This window comes from Amblyomma americanum, chromosome 1, assembly GCF_052857255.1.
Source record: "Amblyomma americanum isolate KBUSLIRL-KWMA chromosome 1, ASM5285725v1, whole genome shotgun sequence".
NCBI classification, from domain to species: domain Eukaryota; kingdom Metazoa; phylum Arthropoda; class Arachnida; order Ixodida; family Ixodidae; genus Amblyomma; species Amblyomma americanum.
Window position 1 is genome coordinate 35,421,909 of NC_135497.1, and position 23,010 is coordinate 35,444,918.

Below are 23,010 nucleotides of genomic sequence, written 5' to 3' on the forward strand. Positions count from 1 at the left end.
CATCTAGCATCCACGCCTCCAGGACGAAAACCGCCGGACCCGGGCCCCCCCCCCCCCCCCCCGTGAGTGTTACAGAGACTGCTGTGCTTGCTGCACAGGAACACCTCGTTGCCACAGGTCAACGTCCGGATATGCCTCCTGTGGAGTCAGTCGAGGCGATACAGCCAGTGAATGCTCGCCGATCCTCCTCTGATGCTGATTCTGCTTCGTCGTTGGAGGGTAACGGTGAGACGTGTGTGGCGTCGATCTCTGGCGTGTCAGGTTCTCTGTCGGCTGTCAGTGTGGCAGCGAGTGATGTGCTCCCCTCGGGTTCGTGGGCCGAGGCCTTGGCTGTCTCAGAGGAAGACATGGACAGCACCGCACCTTTGAAACGTCCTGCAGATGCTGACGAGGTGTGTATCGATGGCGTTGACCAGAAGGCACAATGTGTAGAGGCCACGGGAAGGGTGGTGTTAAAGAGGAGGGCGATGTCTGCCCGAGAGGCCGCCAATTTGGCGGCGGGCCACCACATTCCAGGGGATGGCGTTTGTTAAGACTGGCACCAAAATGGCGAGCGTCGCAGCATATCAAGTCGCTACCCTTAACGTTAGGGGTATGCGTAATCGTAGGAGGCAACAGCAGGTACGGCATCTCTTAAAGAAATGGAGTGTGTGTGTAGCCGCTATCCAGGAAACAAAGTTGTCCTCTAATGAAGAGACAGCAGCTGCTCTTGAGCCTTTTTTGTCGGAATACAGCACTATTGTTAGCCACGCGAGAGGCTTATCCGGAGGTTGTATGCTATTCCTGGCGAACACGCTAGAGATGACAGCCATGTCTTATTGCATAGATGACGAGGGGCGACTTATATGCTGTGATCTCACAATTTCAGGTGTACAGTGGCGGATTATTTGTGTTTATGCCCCCACAAAGCAGCGCGATAGAAGGCTTTTTTTATGTCATTAATTGAACATTTGTGCACGGACCGCAAAATTATATTGTTGGGAGATTTTAATTGCGTTTGCAGGGATGAGGACCGTTCAGTGGTATGTAAGAGATATGACCATAGTGCTGCATTACTTACCGATTTGGTTTCTGAATATAGTCTTGTGGATGTGGGGCAGGAAAAAGGCGACAGTATACATTTCACTCATTTTCAGTTTTCCTCTAATGTAATGCTCGCCTTGACAGAATTTACGTTTCTGTTGACGCATTAGCAAGTGTGTTTGGCTACTGGGTGCGGCCCATTTCCTTCAGTGACCATTGTATGGTGTCTCTTCAGATAGGAAAGTACACTCGGCATGTACTTCACCCTCGATGGGAGTTGTGGAAGATGAATAACTGTCTGCTCTAAGACGAAATCTTTCAGCGTGCTGTACCTACTTGTTTGAAGGACGTATGGTCACGCCGTGATCTTTCCATTTTTCAAAAGTGGGACTTGTTTAAACAGGAGATCAAAAACTTGGCAATTGAGGCCTCAGCAAGAATCGCTTTCCTGAAGAGACACCACCTTCGTGAGCTTGGGCGCACCCTAACGGAGCTACATGAGCTAGAAAGGGTAAGCCCGGGTGCCTATCTCGAAGAGATTAATAACGTAAAAGCACAGCTTCAACAATTTGCGACAGACAGATATAAGGGGGCCTTGATACGATCTAGGTCCCGAAGGTTTCTTGATGAGCAACCTTCTCGTCGGGCCCTGAGTGATGAAAGAGAGAATGCTCTTGAGAAGGAAATATTGGAAATTCAGTATGGTGATTGCACATACAGCGATGCGCCTGGTATTCTTGCTGCTTTCTTCGACTATTATCGGAAGCTGTTTGGCAGTTGCGAAGATCCAAGTCAGGGTTTCGATTACAGTTCCTTGCTCGGAAACTTCCCTCGACTTGATGATGAGAAGTGTGCTATAGTGAAGGGACCTATCACTTTGGATGAAATTCAACCAGCCATTTCTGCCCTGCAGAGCCAGAAATCTCCTGGGCCAGATGGTATTACTAGCGAATTCTATAAAACATTTTCGCCTTGCCTAGTGCCTGTTTTGATGGAAGTTTTCAAAGCATCTTATGATGTGGGTGTCCTGCCTCCCACTTTTTATTCTGGGCACACAATATTAATTCCCAAAAGCAAAGATACTAATCGGTTGAAAACTGTTGAGGGATATCGTCCAATTTCCCTTTGCAATGTTGATTACAAAATTTTTGCCAAGGTTCTTAGCAGTCGTCTGCAGCTCGTCATTATGGACTTGATAGGTCCGCATCAGGTCTGTGGTATTAGAGGCCGCAGTATTGAAACACATATCCATATTGCACGTTCAGTATTAGAGACAGTATCAGATGAGATAGGCCAAGTAGCTCTGATTCAAATTGACTTGGCTAAGGCGTTTGATAAAGTTCGGCACGATTTCTTGTTCGCGGTCTTAGAGTATGCAAATATTGGTGACGTCTTGCTCAAAGGCATAAGGCTGTGCTATAAGAACTCCTATACAAGGGTTATTGTTAATCAGGAGCTAACGAAACCAGTACCACTAGAAGCATCTGTTCGTCAAGGATGTCCACTGTCTCCATTGTTGTTTGCCCTATATCTGGAACCCCTCTGTCTCAGTATAATTAACAGCGCAGCTATCCGTGGTTGCTCTCTGGCTCAATGTGAAGTTAAAGTTTTAGCTTACGCTGATGATGTCGCCCTCTTTTGTTCTGACAAAAAGAGTGTACTCGAGGCTCTAAACTTGACTAAACAGTTCTGCGATGTATCAGGTGCGGCTCTTAATTTAGAGAAATCCAAAGGCTTTTGGTTGGGTCATTGGGGAACTAGGCCAAGAAAGTTCGGTGGTATATGCTGGAACTGTAGCCCTCTTGAGTACCTAGGCGTTCCGCTGCACCAAGTTCGCAACAGTACAGCCTACTGGGATTCACAAACTGTAACTCTACGGCGGCAAACACAGGCTTGGATGGGTAGGGAACTCTCAGTGTTTGCGAGGGCACAGGTCTGTAACATTTTTTTGTTTGCAAAGCTCGCGTATGTCCTTCAAGTCCTGCATTGTGCGAGGAGGAAGGTGCAAGCAATACATAGAATATTTGCAGCATTCGTTTGGCGCTCTCAATGGGAGCCGATGAGGCGTGACAACTTGTTCCTTCCCTTAGAGGGTGGTGGAGTGGGCCTTGTTCCCCTGTTCGTGCATCAACTCGTTTCCCGTTTTTTCTTTTTCAAATCGGCAAACGACCCGTTTCTGGTATCTGCGCTCATTAGGCGGCTTAGTTTTCATTTGCCTTACTTATTCGCACCGACTGTGCAGGCTCGTGAGGGGACTTTATGGGGATTTCTTAAGGAGGTTGCTGACACTTTCAATTTTCTCACTGTGCGCTTCTCTTTAGATTACCTGTATAGCCTCTCGAGAAAGCACATGACCCAGGCTCTCACTGAGTCTTTATTCCCTACACCATTGTATCGGCAGCCTTATCTGGGGTCTTTGGACATCAGTGTTCTAAAGCGTGTTAGGCGGATGTGCATTCAGGCAGCCGCTAAAACGTTCTTTTTCAAACTACACACAGCGACGCTGCCTGTCAAGACATTTCTTAATGACAAGGGGATGTTTGTACCCTGGAATGTGAATTGTCGTCTGTGTAACGTGCCTGAGACAATTGATCATTGCTTCATCCTGTGCCGTGATGCCATGTTCTTTTGGGACATACTACAACGAACTCTTAAGAAGGACATTGAAATTACACCATACACTATTAGATTTCTGCCTGTTGACAAAAACTCTGTTGTGCCTTATGACGTGTTTGTGTTGATGGGACTATTCAGTCTTTGGAAAAGCCGTATGATGGACAGACATGCCGAGCCACCAAGATCGTCCAAATCTGTGTTTCGGGAACAGTGTGCGTTGGTGAGGAGTGTATATGCTGCTCGCGACGAACCTCCAAGCTGGCTGCCGTGCCTAGATGCTTGTGTGTGCCTCCCTGAATTTTGATGTTTTGATGGGGATGCAGTGGTGAGTTAGGGCTATGGGGGGCTCATATTAAGCAGCCCGGTAACTTGAGACGCGAACTAGTCTGATTGAAGTTTCCTCCTTTCTACAGAAGTTCTTCCATGCAATAAAGAAAAAAAAAAGTCGCCGTAGCTCAGTTGGTAAGAGCACCGGACGCGGTATTCGGAGGTCGTGGGTTCGGATCCCACCGGCGGCATGGTTTTTTTTTCGGCTGATTTATAAGAAGTTTTCTTTAAAATCAAAGCCTAATTGAAGTATTTTTCTCCCACTAATCCGCACCATAAATTAAAAAAATAAAAAAAACATTGCCCAATGCACCTTGGTTTCGGTGACTGTTGGCTTCCTTCATGTATTTGTCAAACGAGCCCCTCATTTCCCTTATCTTGTCTGCTAATAGCTTAACGAGGGTCTCGGTTCTGGTAGTCTTGATGCCATCGGTAGCATAAGAGGGCTCTAGCACAGTGTCCGCCCTCGCCGTTAGATGACATTCCACGTCATACTCGCGGTAATACAGGACGTGCTACGTCCGCCGCTATGGACGAGGGTGGCGCTGGTGAACACTCTCAAGGTTCGCTTACACGCAATAAACATAAATACCCACCAGAGCAGCAGATTGGACAGCCGTCGCTGTTGCTCAGTTGGTAAGAGAACCGGACGCGGTATTCGGAGGTCGTGGGTTCGGATCCCACCGGCGGCATGGTTGTTGTTTCTGCTGCTTTATAAGTAGTTTTCTTTAAAATAAAAGCTTAATTGAAGCATTTTTCTCCCACTAATCCGTAACATAAATTAAAAAAAAAAAACATTCCTCAATGCACCTTGGTTTCGGTGACTGTTGGCTTCCTTCATGTATTTGTCAAACGAGCCCCTCATTTCCTTTACCTTGTCTGCTAATAGCTTAACGAGGGTCTCGGTTCTGGCAGTCTTGATGCCATAGGCAGAATAAGAGTGCTCTCGCACAGTTGACGCCCTCGCCGTTAGATGACGTTCCACGAAAAAGTCGCGGTATTGACGAGAGTGGCGCTGTTGAACACTCTCAAGATTCGCTTACACCCAATAAACATAAATACCCACGAGAGCAACAGATTGGACAGCCGTCGCCGTAGCTCAGTTGGTAGAGCACCAGACGCGATATTCAGAGGTCGTGGGTTCGGATCCCACCGGCGGCATGGTTGTTTTTTCTGCTGTTTTTTAAGTAATTTTCTTTAAGCGATTGCTTACTGTAAGTATTATTACCCCACTCATCAGCACAACTCATAAAAAGTTACATTCCCTTATGCACCTTTGTTTCGGTGACTGTGATCGCTCCCTTCATATATATTTACGGTTCCTTACGGATCCTTTCTCTCGACATGATAAAGCGAAGCAGTCCGCAGTGGTCAGTTTTCAAGATAGCTACATTTCCTTACCATGTTCTGGCGTCTACGTGCTTCACGTGGAAACAGTTCGACTTCAGCTTACTTTAACTTGATAAACGGGGAGGAAGGCGACCAGCGTAATTACGAACCGAATGTTAAAGCATAGCTGTTTTGCGGCTTAAATTGTGCTTCACTCCTAAAGAGCACAAATTAGCTTAAACTCAGTGTACGTGTACATCATTGTTAGCTTTTCAGTTGTTTCGCGCAGCTTTAAAGCAGTCAAGCAGTACCGGTAGGCAGAAAGAAAGTTGTCTCCAATGTTTTTTTAGAATGCTTGCGCTATGAAAGCATCGAATTCAGCAACAAACCGGGTGCCACACGAGACAGTAACCAAGGCACTAATATTAAGGCAGCGCATAGTGAATTGTGATGGAATAGTTCACGGGTCAAGGAATAACGTTTAAGCGACTAATGACAACCACTAAACAGTACATTGCACTGAATAGACGCAACCGGAAGACTCAAGCTCGAAAATGAATGATGGCGTATAAACGGACAGGTGTTTATCCATCACCGTAAGTTGCTTCGGATTGAGACGTTTATCTTGTACTTACAAATAAAGCTGAACTAAGGGACACGTTCTATCGCACAGATGAACGCATCTTTGACCAAAACATAAATACAGTGGTGGCAGTTGGCAATATTTAATATAATGAAAGTGCGTAAAATAGACGTAATCGGCCGCATCACCTGTCGCTTGAAGCGTCTTAACTTGTGCTTGAGCTGGCAAAGCGCTGGCGTTGCACAATTTCTGCTCAGTAAACCCATCTTTGAAAATATTCCGAGAACTCCGCGTACACTCGAGTGATGAGAGGCGAGAACTGCTGCATCAGCAGTGGTCGACTGTTGTTTGAAACCCTCCAACCTTTACTCTTCTGTGTCATCTTCCTCAAAAAGTTCAAATGTCTTGAATCCCTCTTTTTTTATCGGAAACTTCTGAACACTCGTTGCCGCTTTACAAAAGCCACATTTCTATAGCTTTATCTATTTTTCTGGAGCTAAACTGATTTGGAATAGTGCTGGTTTTCAGCTTTCTTCACAATCCCATGAAACGTGCGGCCCATAAGAAAAAAAGAAAGTTGAAATTTCATATCAGCATTACAAACTGTTACTGTATCTGACATGGAATCAATAATGTTCTAAATTATCTTGGACTAATTATATGTGCAATGAAATTGTATTGACTAAATATATTCAACTGAAAATATACATGACAATAAATTAATTTCGACGAATTGCGGCAACATCCATCGCTAGTGCCATCATTTCCAAATCACACTTTTTTTTGGCATGTGACACCGCTCTGTGAAAGCGTCATTTGCTCAAGGGAAGTGGACTGCCCCTGCGACAGGTTTGTTAGGCGCCTTAGTACAGAAAAACAGTCTTCCCCTGAAAAGAGATTCACAGAAAGAAGCCGAAGTGTTAGAAACCATTTTTTTTGCGTTTTAATATATCGACAGTTAGCCAACTGTTCACGTACTGCAATGGCATGCGATACAGTCGAAGAATGCATCTCAAGGGATGCTGCTAGCTTAATTTCATTCATGTGCGTCTATTAGGACGTCGTCCATTAACGACGACTCATTTAGAGTATTGCTCTTTCACTAGTTTTTTGTGTTTGCGAAAACTTCGTCCCATAATCGGCTTCGAAAAAAACTGGTGGGAAGCGAGTTTCTCCAATGTGCTTAGCGCATAAACACTTCTGCGCCTCTAGTTCCGACTAGCTGTTAGCCGTAATATTTCATGCATGCTGGAACCCGGAATTTGCGCACTCCAAAAAAATCCCCTATTTCAAGCCCTTTTTTCCCACAGCAGATAGAAATCTGCGTTAATTTGAGAAAAAATTTAGGAAATTTTGGTGGTTGAAATTTTCTGAAAGTTTGTGAAAATTCTCTTTTCTCAAAACTTCATTTGTCAGATTCCGTGAGGAAGGGAAATTCCTTGAATGAAAAAATATAACACAGGTCAAAGCAGTACTCGTATACTGCGAGTTTTGCAGAGAGAGGGAGAGCTTACATCGGTGTGCCTGAGGGATCATTACCTGGCCCGCTGTCCTTCATGGGGGAAGGGAAGAAAAAAGAAGATTGATGACGATGGGGAGAGTAGAGGGGGGGGGGGGGGGCAAATATATACGCGCGCCTACCCTCAACCGCGAAATCGAGACCCGTCTTGCTCAACAAACGAAGCAACGCACAGTTTACGAAAACTAAACGGAGGAAGCCAATTTTATGTCTGTCATGTGAGAAGTGTGGAATGTATATGCACGCTACTTTTGCTATCCTTGTGCCGCAGGCCTTCCGGCCACTTTTGGCAGCAGTCCTTATTTAGCCGCACTCGGCGATCAGCTTCAGGACACGTGGCTCCGGGTCTGTTCCACTTGAGCAGAGCGCAAGCAGCGGAAACGGTGGCGGTCGTCATTCTCGAGACACTTGGACGAAAGCTTTCTGAGGGCCTCAACTGCCCGTCGTGCAACGCAGTCTTCCACAATCCAATCAAGTGGGTGGAGGTCGAAAGGGGAGGCGCTACAGCTTCCTCGGCCGTTCCACGTCAACTCCTGCCACTTCGACTTAGGTCGCCTCGTCATCACGGCTTACGTCACTTACTCCGCAGCGCAGCCGCTTTCCAGTGCTTGCCGCCGGTGGAAACGCGGCGATGCGCGAGGGTCCGTCATTTCATAACGCCGAGCGTCCCAGAAATTCTCGTCGCAAGGTGGCAGCTTATTTCGTTTCTCAGCCAGCGTATTGGCAGGGTCTCCGAAGTCATTCCTTATTAAGGAACTACTGGAAAATGAGCCTCGGCCATCTCCTTACGCATCACCTCCATGAGGGCAACAAGTCACCGTTGCAGAGTGGCGACAGACGCTTTCGCCAAAAAAGGGATGTAATAAAGCAACCAAGATAAAACTGTTTGGCGAGGCTGCCTCAAATTCGCGTTCACGCATCCCTCCACGTGACGAAACCTGTGGTTCTCGCCTATCAGCTCGACTCTGGGGAAGGGCGGGGATGCAGAGATAGAGGGCGGTGCAATGATCCTTACACACGTGTCCTGCGCGCTGTGTGGCCATTGTGTGCACTATGTCCCTATATTCGAAGCGCTCCGCGTCTACAAACAGGTTTAAACGCAATGGCCGGAGCGCGTATCGCTGCACAATAAGAAGCGCATTGGTTAAAGTAAAATGAGCCTGCCACGCGTGCACGACCAGACCAACAGGTTTGTTGGTGGGCCGTGTATCCGAGTTCCAGACGCACTGGGAGTGCCAGATTTACAAGGTAGATGAGGCGGGGAGAAGATAAGACGAAATCCAACGTTTTATTGTCCGGTTTTCATCGGGCCAAGTCCGCGACAACCTGCTTAAATTAGCAAAAAGGAAGAAAATTTGTACGGCTAGCTTGCAATACTAAGAGGACAATCCTATTTACGTTATTGAGCATTTATGTCCGGAACTGAAAATATTGCACGGAACGACCGCTCAGAAAAGAAGGAAAAAAGAGTGGAAGCTTTCGTTGGCTTCCAATAAAAAAAATTCATGTCAGGAAAACTGAAACTTCGTCGGTCATACAAGTCGCTTCTGAGGAAGATTTGAAATTAACCGCATGCATTCACGGTCTTCATGTACGTAAACCATCTGAAATGTGTAGTGCATCGCACTTACGCGCGGCATTTTCGGCGGCAATATAATCTGAACTGAAGATACAGCACTGCAATATCAGAAGCTGAACTAATAATATTAACTCTTTGCTGGCTTTATTAACTTCCCGTTCTTTTGAGTGTGACATAATCGTGTTGTTATAAAGGTGGCTGAAACCTGATGACTTCTTCTACATACCAAATTTTAATTCAGTCTATCTTTCGCGACCAATAAAAACACGTGTCATAGGAGTAGCTTTGTATGTACACAAGAATATTTCTTTTAAGCTTTCTTCCAGAACCACATGCTAGGTTCCTGAAGCTTATGACTTCTTATTACTTGAACTAAGTTCAGAGTTAATCTAGGGTTCTATAGCGTTCCCTAGGTTCACACATCAGCTTTTTCTAGATGCCTTTCAACCTGCGCTACAACATTTTGCTTCAATGAATAATCCTGTAATTATATGTGGAGACATAAATATTGACACTTTCAATGACGACGCAAAACCGTAGTTGAGCTTGATGGAGTCTTACATGTTTTTTAATCAAAGAACACAACCAATTCGAGTTACCTACTCTACGGCGACGTTCACCAATCATATCTTATGCAATTTATATATATCACTGGCTGTCTCTGCTGTTATTAATGAAGATATTTATTATTCTCCAGTGTTCTTTCTACCACCATGTACCCCTTTCAAAAAAGAATTAGAGACGCGTAAAAACAACTGTTGATCATAACCTGTTAAGTTCGCGTATACGCAGCCTGCAGATATGAATATTAATAAAGAGTCTGACCATATAATTAATTTTATCTTAATTCGCTTTAAGGAAACAATTACTGTTGCAAAATTTTATTCTGACTAAGTATATCTGTGGGTAACAACTGAGCTTTTGTGCGCTTTACATACAAAAGATAAGTGGCACAGAAAGCAACATTTTGAAAGCCATCGCATCCAGTATGGGCTCCGTGCGCTGGTATGGAGGCGCCACCAGTGACCACATCGCCAGCGCCGCCTCGTGGCACTCCCCGCGTTTACTTGACGCTCAGGCACGGCCGGTCTCGAGGAAGAGAGCGCGTACCCCTCTCGAGACTGGCCTTGGTGGCCCTGTGCCTTCCTCCATGACCACTGCGTTCGCGTCAGCCCGGCCGCATAGCAGACGCGCGCTGACCACAATGCCATTCTGAGTCAATGTCTGCTTCTTTTCAACGCATTGAAAGCCTTGACGCCACTGCTGCTACAGTTAGTTTCAATTGCCCTCAGTCTAGGCTGATCACCGATTCAGTGCAACCATGATTGTGTTGCAGTCCTGACGGCACTGCAACATCCGGCAGTGCAATAAAACTTATTGAGATTATTAAGTGCTTTCATAGTTTTAGAAACAAGTGTCTGATTGACCCAGATAATGAAATCAGCTATGTAATTTACATCCACTGCGACATCCATTATGTGAATGGTCGGTTAGAATTGCGAAAAACGCAAACTTACTACACATATAAGATGATAATGCTCTACATCGTGCAGCATTGACCTTGCTTTACTTTGTGTATTCCCCTCAGAGAAGCATAGCTCTAAGCATACAAAAACACGATGGGTTTCTTGCTGAGTAAGTTAAGTAAGAGGACTTTCATTTTAGGCACTTCGTGAAAGCACCAATTAAATGGATTTTGGTCGTGTTTTTCTTTTGGTAAATACTTAACTCTAGAGAGGCCGCCACAGTGGCTCAGTGGTTATGGTGCTCAGCTCCTGACCCAAATGACTCGGGTTCGATGCCGGTTGCGGCGGTCGCATTTCGATGGAGGCGAAATGCTAGAGGCCCGCGTACTGTGCGATGTCAGTGCACGTTAAAGAACCCCAGGTGGTCGATATTATCTGGAACCTTGCACAATGGCGCCCCTTATAATCTGAGTTGCATTGGGACAACCAACGCCATTAAAATCAAGATTAACTCCAGAAATTAAGGGTTTAGTGATGTCGTAAAATTCAATAAATATATATACAGAAATTAGAACCCCTCTCTACTTTTCTCTTTTTTGATCAAGAACTGGATTTTAGATCTCGGGAATGCAACAGAAAAAATATACAAAATTCTAAACCACTGTAGGCTATAAATGATACAAATACGTACACAAAAGCTTAGGTAAAACAATGTTAAAAACGACATAAGCGCTCTCCGAAGTACGACGTCGCACTCATAGCATACACACACGCACGAAAAAAATATAAACAAAATCGACGCGCTGAAACACAGATGAGCATAACAAACGAAGTCTGAAACCTCAGATGCTAGCTCCAAGAACTTCATCGCTGACCATTTCCTGTGACTCACTGAGCTCATTCCTTCACTCTACGTAAAGACATAAAGCAACTCCTGACTCTTACCAGTGATGGAACGTTCAAAACATCCCAGTCAGTGTAAGCTCGTTCCCAGTTCACACTCATGAATTTTGTTCCACAATGCACTCATTTCCAGTAGATCTTCTGTGCATGAGCAAGCATGCACAATCTCCAAGGAAAGCGTTAAAATATATTCTGTACCTTGACTGCAGTGCTTTTATAGCTTTATGACATTGGTAAACACAGCAGTAGGTCGAGCACCCAGAATTAAATAAGTTTGTTTTCGCCCTCACGGCGGTACACCTTACGGCTCGCCTCGTCCACTGCAAACAGAACCAGAGAGCTGCGTTGGCTGCGTCCGCGCATTTCGCCACCGCTGTTAACCAGATGGCGACACTGGTGCGCGTCAAACTGCAGCGCTCGGAGCCTATAAAGTACATATAAATAAAGCTCTTGCCTTACATCTAAAAGTCAAAAAGCACTATCATACAACTCTTATTCAAAACCAATATGCTCCGCGTAAAATGTGGCAACTAGTTAACTCAGTAATTACAATTTGCGCGAAGGATTATATATTACCACAGTTAATCCCGCCAACTAGAACTGCAGAAGATTTAATCAATACTTCTGTAACATAGAACCCGCTCTTGCAAAACTTACTATGCATTGTTGGAGATGAGGGGTCCTTGAGTGAGCTGACTCAGCGCCGCAGGTCCCTTCTACGAATGACGTTGTCGGACTTGGTCATGAAGGAAACTGTATAGGGGGTTTACTTTACATTATTTACAAGATCTATGAACCCATTGGAGGGTGATGGGGGAAGGTCGGAGGATCTGAGAAGATCTGAGGATGATCGAGGATTCCTCCTCATGGCACTCGTCGTCCGGTTTTAAAAGGGTCCGGTCCCTAGCATTCCCCAGGTTCGAGGAGGTCTTCGCCAGGTTGGGCGTGGCCTAACTTGCACCGTCGTACACACACACCACTTCACATAGAGACACGCCCCCGTCACATGTCTCGCCGGAGAGAGAGAGTGCCGCTGGACAATCGCCCCCACCAGAGAGAGCGTTGTCTTCGCGTCCGAACGACAGTTCTCACGCTGTCAAGCCGAACACGTCTTCCGGGAAGTCCGAATGGGCGAGGCGCCAGAGAGCCGGCACAGCTGAAGGGGTGAGCCACTCCTGCTCGGTTCGGTGGTCGCTAAGTGCCTCCGTAGCAATGTTTACAAACGGCAGCAGAGTCCTCTGTCTCGAATCCAATAACCCAAGCGGGGACAGGCCGTGAGAACCAAGATGCCTATCGCCGTGCAGTGACCCCGGCTGCAGGTGTCCCGGGCCGATTACGCAACTGAACCAGACGAGCTGTCGCCAGAATCCTTACAGCACGAAGCCCTAAGCTCCCAGCTCCTATACCTCATTCATTCATGATGGCATTGCTCACAAAGAATTCATCTCTACTGTTAAAACAATGTCTCAAGGAAGAAGAACAAATAGAAACATGCATTCTGCAGTACATTGAGGAAATTAGTGAGCATTTAGCAAAATTATTTAATGCATCCTTCTGTGCAGCCACGTATCCACACACATTCAAAATAGCGCAAGTCACTCCCATATATAAGTCGGGTAGTACGGATGACATCCGAGCATGGTTATGGTGCTCGGCTGCTGACCAGAAACACGCTGGTTCTATCCCGGCCGTGGCGGTCGCATTTCGATGGAGGCGAAATTTTAGATGCCCGTGTACTGTGCAATGTCAGTGCACATTAAAGAACCCCAAGTGGTCGAAATTACCGGAGCCCTTCACTACGGCATCCCTCATAGCTTGAGTCGCTTTGGGACGTTAAACCCCCATAGACCAAACCGAAACTACCGGCCCGTATCAAACGCTTTACTCGTTTTCTAGTTAAATTAAGCTTGTTAGTAGACACCCATCATGGGTTTAGAAAAAACACATCTGCTTCCACGGCTGTACATACAGCGTTTGAGCGAATTTAATAGCAAAGCATTAAATAACAAACAGTATGTAGTTGGCATTCTTATTGAAATCAAAAAAGCATTCGACGCTGTAAACAATATATGTTATACTGTTATCAAAATTAGATAGCTGTCGGGTCAGAGGTACAGCAAAGAAGTTTTTCATCTATTTCTGGTCGAGTGCAATGCCTAAAATAGATAAATCTGTATCCTCTGTTCATTCCATCCTATGTGGAATGGTTCAGGGTATTGGTACCGTTACCCTCTTCTTTATTTATAAATGATCTGCCAGATGTTCTGAACCACGCCCAAACTATTGTTTATGTGAATTATAACGCCCTTCTCTAGTCAGGATCTTAATATGGTTGAAAGGCAGGCGAATAGTGTCCTTTCTGTGGTATGTCAATGTTTCTCACGGAATAAAAATTAACAAATGTCTCAAAGACTAAGTAGATTTTTTTTCAGTCCATACAAATTAGCAAATTGTTTAAATGAGTTACGAATAGGCACAAACTTCCTTGAACAAGTCGATCAAGAGGTGTATCTCGATGTAACTCCGGATTCCGCTTTCAGTTTTAACCATCACATAATTCGTGGCAGCAGTAAATTGAGGCCAGCTTTTCTTGTCCTAATAGAAGCTAGTAAGTTCTCAATTCGTAGAATAAAAATTTTGTATTATTTCCTTTTTCAAAGTCATATGACTTACTCTATATATAGAGTCCTCTGGACTTCCGTATAATACGTATTTAAATGAAATATACATGTTACAAAAAAGACCCCTCCGTATAATAACACACAGTAAACACATAGATAGATCCGCTCCATTCTTTCGTGACCCAAATATTACAACCAATCTTTGTTTTCCGAGATTGCAAACTAGCTTCTGTGGTTACACACATATTAAATTATAACATCCCATTACCATCACCTGCTTCCGCCTATTCATTGCGTCTAACCAAGAATTTTTTCAACTGTCGTCTTACTTTCGAGATCTGTTAATAGTAGTTACGGCAAACGAAAAATTGTCAGCGCTACTGCCATAATTTGGAACAAACTGCCGGCAAAGTTAAACATAAGTCATCTTTCAATCTCCGAAATGAAAAGGTTGTTCCGAAAGATTCAATATGCGACTCCATTATAAAGCAGTGATTTTCTTGCATGTATGCCACTTTTTGTTCTTGTAACTATTGTATATTTGCTCGTGTACTGCACTTTTCTTCGTATATAACCACTACATAACTTTGTTGTACTGTCCGGTACTCCACGCAGCGTGAACCGCAAAACGAAAAACTGCTTCGTAACGCCATCTACATGCGGCATCTGGGAATGAGACAGCCAATGGGAGCCCTTTATTATCTGCAGGCATGCCGCTTGACTCGTTTGAATGCTTCGTGCCTTAGACGGCGTTACACTGCAGTTTTCCGTTGCTCCAGCTCCCGCTGCGTGGAGTATACCACTTTTGTCTCCGATACTACATGAAAACGATGTAATAATAATTATTTTTGGGGAAAATAAATGCCGCAGTATCTGTTTCTCATATCGGGGAACACCTCAACCGCGCCCTAAGGGAATGGATAAAGGTGGGAGTGAAAGAAGAAAGGAAGTAAGAGGTGCCGTAGTGGAGGGCTCCGGAATAATTTCGACCACCTGGGAATCTTTAACGTGCGCTGACATCGCACAGCACACGGGCGCCTTGGCGTTTTTCCTCCATAAAAACGCAGCAGGAAAGGCGCACAGCCGGCTCCGTTGGTCATTGGAAACCTCAATCTCGCTTTCATGTACGTGGCGTTGGTGCCCAACTGCAAAAGCCTGCTTTGATTGCGTTCTGCACACTGGATAGGCAGCGCGCCATCCCCGCCACCCTGGGAGGTGGCGTGCAGTTAATGGTTGATCGCGAGAGATCACCAAATGAACGCTGCGGCCTAGCTATTGCTGCAGTGCCGCATGTCAGCCACAACGCTGTCAGCGCTAATGCATTCAGGCCACATCTTTCTCTCACCACCGCCACATGTATCAAAGCACGAATAAGGCGTTCGCATATCCAGGGAGCCAGTTATGCGCTCTTCCTTTGCTCAAAGCCATAGCCGTCTAGAACATTGTCAACGCCAACGCCAATGAACACAGTGAGCGCCGACATCTTTCGCTTTGTATATCCTGGATTAGTTGAGCTAATCCACATTAATTTTTCTTAGTCTCTCCTTTATCCCTTCCCTTACGGCGCGGTTCAGATGTCCACCGATGTGTGAGACAGATACTGCATGCGCCATTTCCTTCCCCCAAAAACCAAATCTAATTGTTATTTTCTCACTTTTTCGCCAACCTTTTTGTTTTTTTCTAATTTAAAGACTTCACATTCGTCAATCCTGCGTAATTTGGAAATTTTTTAATAAACCTCAGAAATATGAATTGTTTTATAAGCATGCTTGATTTCATGGTAGGCGTGTGTACTTTGATTTACATGTTTTCAGTCTACAAGTCAGTGTATTGCTATTTGTATGTAAATTTAAACCACACGTTGTTCAGTGCCTTTGTTGTGACCAAGAAAGTGATGCTGACAACAGATCACATAACAGCTGTTCTCTGTCTGGTTTGCTTTCGTCTACGTGGCAAAGGAATTGAACAGAAATGTGCGATTTAAATTTTCGTTCGAGTGGCACACATGCTAGCCGAGCTTTACATCAATGCTTGTGGTAAATTTTTACACCCACAGGGGGCTCTGCGTACAGGGTTTTGGGAAACTTCCAAATGTCCGCTTCTGAACGTTCGCCGGACGTTCGTTGGACGATCGGCGGAGCGACAAATGAAGGTCCGTCGGCTGTCCGTCGGATGTATATCGGACGTAAACAGATCTCCATCGGACGTCTGAACTTCTGGAAAAGGACATCTGTCACACCTTCGTCACCGTATGTGAAAGGAAACGGTTCGTCGGTAATATTTCAGGAAGAGGTAAAGCTGACACGTGACATTTTTTTTAACCTTCCGTAGAAACGCTTCTTGTCCTTTGAAACGCGCATCACACGTTCGGGTGAGCGTTCGCTGGCAAACTCTGTTGCCACGAAGACCCCTCTGCTGCAGGTGATCAAGGCTTTCAGTGAGCAAGAAACGGAAGACGGGGCAACCAAAATAGAGGCTACGTTGACCCGTCAGCGAAGGGCCTTAAGGCTATAAGCTCATGAGGGGCGCCTTTTTCCTTATCTCATTCGTTTCGTTTTTACCGCAATCCTTATTTTCGCTACACATATTATTCTGATGTAATGTATTTATGAGTCTTGTTAAGCCCATCCGGTTGGTCAGTTGGCTTTAATTCTCATTTTCTACATATCTGCGCATGCTGCTCAGTCAAATCTTATGACGTCGGTAAAAGGGCACAGAACCTCATCCGTCGACGATTCTATTTTATTCCGCTACTTTCGGCCTACCCTCTGGCGAGACACTTTTCATTTACTTGTCTTTCGTTTCTTTGCCCTGACTCAATCTACGAGCATGATTTTTTAATACCGTCAGCTTGGCCGACCTCCACACGTCGAAGGCCGGACTTGGGTCTGCTTTCCGAGCATTATTTCTCATTTCGCTTCAACATGATGGAAGCCGGCTCTGATAGGCTAATGCGAAGTCACCATTCATTCGCGAATGAAGGATCATGACTCATTCCTTTCTTCCTTCTCACGCTTGCGTTTCTGAGATGTGCTCTCAACCCGGAGGCGGCGGAAAGCAGTCACGACGATTGCAGGCTTAATTTGAACGCGGCTCATCCGGCTCTGAGGTATCACTATGTTGAAACTCAGCGACGAGATGAGTTTTTTTCTTGGCGATGGTATTAAAATAAGAAGGGAATTTAACGTCTATGCATTCTGAACAGCAAAGGACGACACAATCCTTCACAAATAGGCCCAGTTTTTTGTTGTGCTGTAGTTTTTAACAAGTTCACTGTTATTTTGTCGCAAGTTACATGAGGAGGGCTTAGCGACGGCTTGCTGTGAAAGTTACACGTGATAGCAGGACTCGTCGGTGAAAATGGCATTTAACAGGATGGTACCTAACAGACCCTTCCACTTAAACTGGCCGGCAGCTGTTCCGGATGTGCGAAAAATCTGCAGCGTTTCCTTGCGGCACTAAAGAAGAAGCATCGTCTTCACCTATCACTAAATACTCCCTTTTATATATACGTATATGTATAACAATAAGCTAACTGCAAAAATAATTGGGCATTAAGATAGTGTGGAATTTAATTTTCCTGTGCTTTCATTTAAACCTGAAGACACTGTATTGAATTTATAGGTAAGGTAAGACTCTCTAATTTCCCGGTCATGATTAGTTTTAAAGCTTGATTCCAAAATGGTAGAGAAATCTGATCAAATGAGTGGCCGGTGAGTTGGGCATGCCTTCATAGCGGTAAGTCCGGTAAGGATTCCGCGTACTTCCGGCATGCCCTCTGCCGAAAAACTTTTTATTTACTTGTATTGCATTTCTTTACCCTGACTCAATCTACGAGCATGATCGTTCAGGAAGGCATCAGCACAATTCTCAGCGATTCCAAAACGGCCCTTCGCAACCTCGCGAGGGGACGTGTCTCCGCCACTGCATGCAAAATTATTTGTACGATGCCGAACTACAGGAAGGAAGTGGATCTGGTGTGGGTCCCGGCTCACGCGGGTGTTCCAGGGAAAGAGGCCGCTCACCAGTATGTTCGAGGTTTTGTCAGCCGAGCCGGTGAGGGGGTTTCGGACCCGGATGTCCCCAGGGGTGAGACGCTAATTACATATCAAACCATAACTAACTATTATAGGGAGCTTAGAGCGAGCCTGCCTCCTCAGCACGTTTCGCTCTGCCGCTAACAGGCTGCCACGTGGAGGCAGCTACAAACGCGGTCGCAGCCAAACCCATGGACGTATTCCGATATCTTTTCCGATTTGGTAAATCCGTATTGTCAGCTGTGCGGCGAGTCTGCTACCTTAGACCACATATTTTGGGACTGCATGCACGGAGGATCCGCCTCCGGCAGATCTAGTCACATCTCCAACGCTTGAAAAATGGGAAGCTGTTCTCGCTAGCCCGGACCCGGGCGTTAAGTTCCGGGCCACGACAAGAGCGCAGGAGGTCACCGACAGACTTAAACTGCCGGCCATATAGAGCAGCTGAAGTGACCCAAGAAGGTCACCATCTTCCTGGCAATAACGTTTCTCTCTCTCTCTCTCTATCTCGGTAGGGACTGAACGTGGGCTCTGCGGTTGTTAAAGCGTAATCTAAATGGGGTTTCAGTCTGACCAATAGAATGCAAATTACAGACAGTACAATGTAGTAGATAGATGACATTTGCAGTATCGCAGGTGAAATCGCCGCGAATATTTAAACGAAAGAGCGAACCGGTACTTCTGACGCTCTGAGATGTGGTCATGTGCAGACATACTTTACAGCGACTCTTGCTGCAAGGGTGTCAGCCTACGGGTTTCGGGGGATTGGTCTTTGGTGATACGAGTATACATCGCAAGTTTTTCGATCCTCTGTAAACTGCTCTGGGTGGCTCTGAAAATATGTTCTTCAGGCGATCACTTTGCATAAGAATGATGTAATGCTTCTTTAGGATTGCCGAAACTTCTGGAGAAAATACAGAATGGGTCAAAGACAAGGTTGGTATGAAAGTGCTGAATTTTTTGTTTGTCTTTGGCAAGTAGACTCCTTCGGAGATTTGTATCAGCGCGCTTTACGGCATCATCTATCAGTTTCGGTGGGTAATTCTGTTTAGTCAGCGAGCTACGAATCGTAGCGCAGTTGCGTTCAAAATCAGACTGTTCCGAGAAAATTCGTTTGAAGAGAACCGCTTGACTCTAGGGATGCTGGTTTTAACATGTTGGACGTGGCTATTGTCAAAGTGCAGATACTGTTGGCGGTTAGTCGGTTTACGGTAAACTGCTGTAGTTAAGCAGTCTTCGTGAACTGATACTGTGACGTCAAGAAAATTGATTGCAGAACTAGAATACGTTTGGGAAAATGATATGGACGGATGCACGCTGTTGAAATCGGCAATAAATGATATAGGAGTCACACCGGGAATCTACAGCGTCCGCCTTAGAAAGAACAAAAGACCATGATGCGCTTGCTGGACCTCTGTGTACTCCTTTGCGTTCGCATACAGCCGCACGGTCACACCGACATGCGCAACAGAAGCCAGCGGATCCGAATGCAAGGAAACGTACTCTCAAAAGAAATTTAACACCAGGATCAGTTACATAAAAATGCAAAGGGGTAGAAAGAGAGCGAAATGGCTAGAGATAGAACAGCACTTAAAGGGCGAAGAAGTAGGTGTGTACACGCTATGCGAGACACATCTCACGGATTTACAAGATTCACCGTTTATTGATGGCTACGTCTGGGAAGGGAGCAACAGAACAACAACGGAGAGGAAGGGAGGAGCGGTAGGCATGCTGATACAGCAAGGAACAAATTGGCAGAGAATAAAATCAACTTGCAAAGAACATGTCTGGGTATCAGGTACAATTGCCGGTAAAAGGGCATGGCTAGGTGTAGTTTATTTAGGGACAGGGGTAAAAATGCAGGAAGTCAAGGATATAGTTAAATGTCTCAATGACGATATAAAGCAGTTTGGAGACGGTGCTCATATTATTCTGCTGGGTGACATGAATGGCCACATCGAGGATCTGGATGGATACACAGATTTGAACGGGAAGTTAATGCTATACTTCTGTGAGCCACACAACCTATTTTTTGTAAATAGAGAAACTAAATGTCAGGGACAAATTACGTAAGAATCCCATAACAGGCAGACGACCATTGATTGCAGCCTAATGTCGCAGGGGATCTATGGCAAGCTCGCAGTAATGGAAATAGACAAAGAGGGGAAGTACAACCTGGGAAGTGATCATAAGTGTACTAGCCTACAGTTGGGAGCCCTGATCAAAGAGAAATGCAGAAAAGCCAAAAATGAGAACGCAAAATTAAACAACGAACAAAATAGCGCTAATACCAGCCGCCATAGAGGAAGCAATGGAGAAACACCGCATGGAAAAATGGGATTACAATCAGTTACGGCTACTCATTAGTATAAAAATAAAAGAAGTAAAAGGAGTAAACCGCTGGAGATGAAAGAGGAAGCCACGAAGCTGGTGGAATAAGGGAATTAGCGAGGCCATCGAACAACGACAGTTGGCTTCAAGGGAACAGAGAGAAGCAAAGAGGGCACAATTATCTGAAGAGGAAATAGGCCAAAAATGGGAATCTTATCGACAAAAGAAACACCAAGTGCAGGTCCTCGTCCAAGCTAAGATCAAGAAGTCCTCTGATCGCTGGTTGTATGAAGTTTCCAATGGAATTAAAAAGGGGGGGGGGGGGGGGGGGGGGGGTTCAAGAAAATTCTGGAACCATATAAGCTGGCGAATCAAAGAAAGCAGGAAGAGATTCAATATGCCGAGGGAAAAAGTTTAGAGGGAGACGACGCTGTGAACTACATTACATTATAGCTGAGTCATTTAGGAACAACGATAGGGTAACCTTCCTAAATAAGGGAGCAACAGAGGACAGCACAATATAAAACATCTTAGAACTGACCAATATTAACTGGAAAAAGGAGGAAGCAAATATTCCTGAATGCGCATCCGCAGGGATAGACGAAATTCCAATCAAGCTGGTCAATGAACTTGGTCCAAGAAGCAAAGAAACGCTGATAAAAGCATTGGAGACTGTCATAACAAATAAGCAAATATCGCGCAGCTGGAGACAAAGTAAATGAGTTTGATTTATAAAGAAAAAGGGATAAAAATGAACATAAAATCCTTCCGACCGATTACGATAGCATCTGTTATATGCAGGTTGACAATGCAGGCAGTGAAATTAAAAATGCAGGCATGGGTAGAAAATAATAGGATATTCGGAGAACTTCAGAATGGGATCAGAAGAGGTACGTGCTTAGATGATAGCCTGTTCGTGCCTACCCAATGCATAGAAATAGATAAGGCAGAAAACAGACCTCTGTATTTAGACTTGCTGGACATAAGCGGTGCATCCGACAACATGAACAGGGAACTCCTGTGGAACGTATTAAAAGATGAAGGTATTGGTCATGAGGTAATTGATTTTCTACAGGAAATACACCGAGAAAATAAAGTTGAAATTACGTGGGAAGGGTTAAGCAGTACGACAACTGTCGAAGTACCCAAATGATTAATGGTGTCTTCGGCTGGTCGTTCTTGAGCGCTCTAGAGCGCTACGAAACGTTGGTTGTATTCGGCTGGTCGAAAAAGAGCAGTTGACATGTATTCGGCTGGTTCTTTTCGAGCGCCTCTGACTTGGAGCGCTCTGCGCTAGAGGGCTCCGAGTTGCTCTCACTTTCCCGACGGAGCAACGAAAGCTCGACTGGAAATCGCATCACGTGATAGCCACGTTTTTCGGTGTTTGGATCCGCGCCAAGCCAGGCCAAGCCAGTTCCGTAACCTCCTGCAAAATTTGGCGCCAACGCACGAACAGATCGAGTTGCCTCTGCACCGAAGTTGTGTACCGGGTACCGCTGTGCTAAACGTTTTGGTTGTTTTAGCTCTGCTGAGTGCACGCAGTTTCGCAGCATCATGTCGAAGCGGAAGCGCCTAGTGGCGTTAGCGAAGCCATCAGTTCTTTTGTTAGCTGCAAATGACAGCACCGACAGCAGTTCCGACGAAGATGACACTCACGTGTATACAGCGATGTTCACAGAGTTGTTCACTGTGCCGGCTAAAATACCCAAAGTGACAAGTTACGTAGACACGACGGTGCGACATTATTCTGAATCAGAGGTAAGCGCCAAGGTGCGGTCAATATTGCTAGCTCTAATTTACGTGTTCAACAGTTCCGCAGGAATTTTCGCCTTCCGCGCAAGGCTTGCTACGAGCTTGTCTTCAAGTTCGAGGACTCCAAATTCTATCCTTCAAGCAGAAATCACGGTGGCTCACCCGCCAAGACGGCAGAGGAGCATCTTCTTTCGTTTCTTTGGTAAGTTGTCTGAAATTTCCCCAGCATGATAAGTAGTGAAACAGTGTTCTTGCTCCACGCGATTTGAATTTACAACTAGGCATTCTTGCCGGGTTCGAGCTGAACTGCCGCCTGAAAACACCTTTAAAGCATTCTTTGTAGCTAGATTTCTTGGACTGTGTCATTTGCTCGGTTGGCTATGTTTAAGAGTGGTCAGTCTACAGCATAATAAGCTGACTAGTTGGTACTGCAGTGGTTAGAATTTTTCGTCGCTAGCGCACTGCTTTCCTGAATCCAACCCAGTTAAATAGACCACACATCGGCCTAAAGGGGTTACTTTTACATTTATAATTCATAAAACGTGCAACGTGCATGAGTAACATTGCTTTATAATTGCAATCGCATCAAAGCAATCTTAATTCTATGTAGCACTTGCAATGCATCAACATACTCAAGAAAGCGGTATAATAATGGCTTTACTCTTGTTTTTCAGGTATGCTAGTAACAAAGCATCCATGCGAGAGGTTGCAGTACTCTTTAACATGGCAGAAACAACACAGATGGCAGTGATAGACAGAGTTCTTCAGTTTCTCTGTCATATAGCACCAGAAGTCATCAACTTCGGAACCGACAAGGATGCCATCGCTAAGGATTTTGAAAAAGTATGTACACTTACTGTTCTATTGAGTAGCACTATGCAAGCGCAGGCAGTAGACTTGACAGCCTGGTGAAGGTTGAGGTAG

At 45.3% G+C, this 23,010-nt stretch overlaps 1 protein-coding gene and 1 non-coding gene across 2 annotated transcripts in view; both read left to right on the plus strand.

The window, feature by feature from the left end:
- The window catches only part of LOC144126768 (chitotriosidase-1-like), a 184,362-nt gene that overhangs the window by 101,950 nt on the left and 59,402 nt on the right, over positions 1-23,010 (plus strand). The gene's annotated exons all lie outside the window — the stretch shown is intronic.
- Positions 4,084-4,157, plus strand: TRNAP-CGG (transfer RNA proline (anticodon CGG)). The gene has a single exon. It is a non-coding gene; the product is annotated as a tRNA-Pro (tRNA).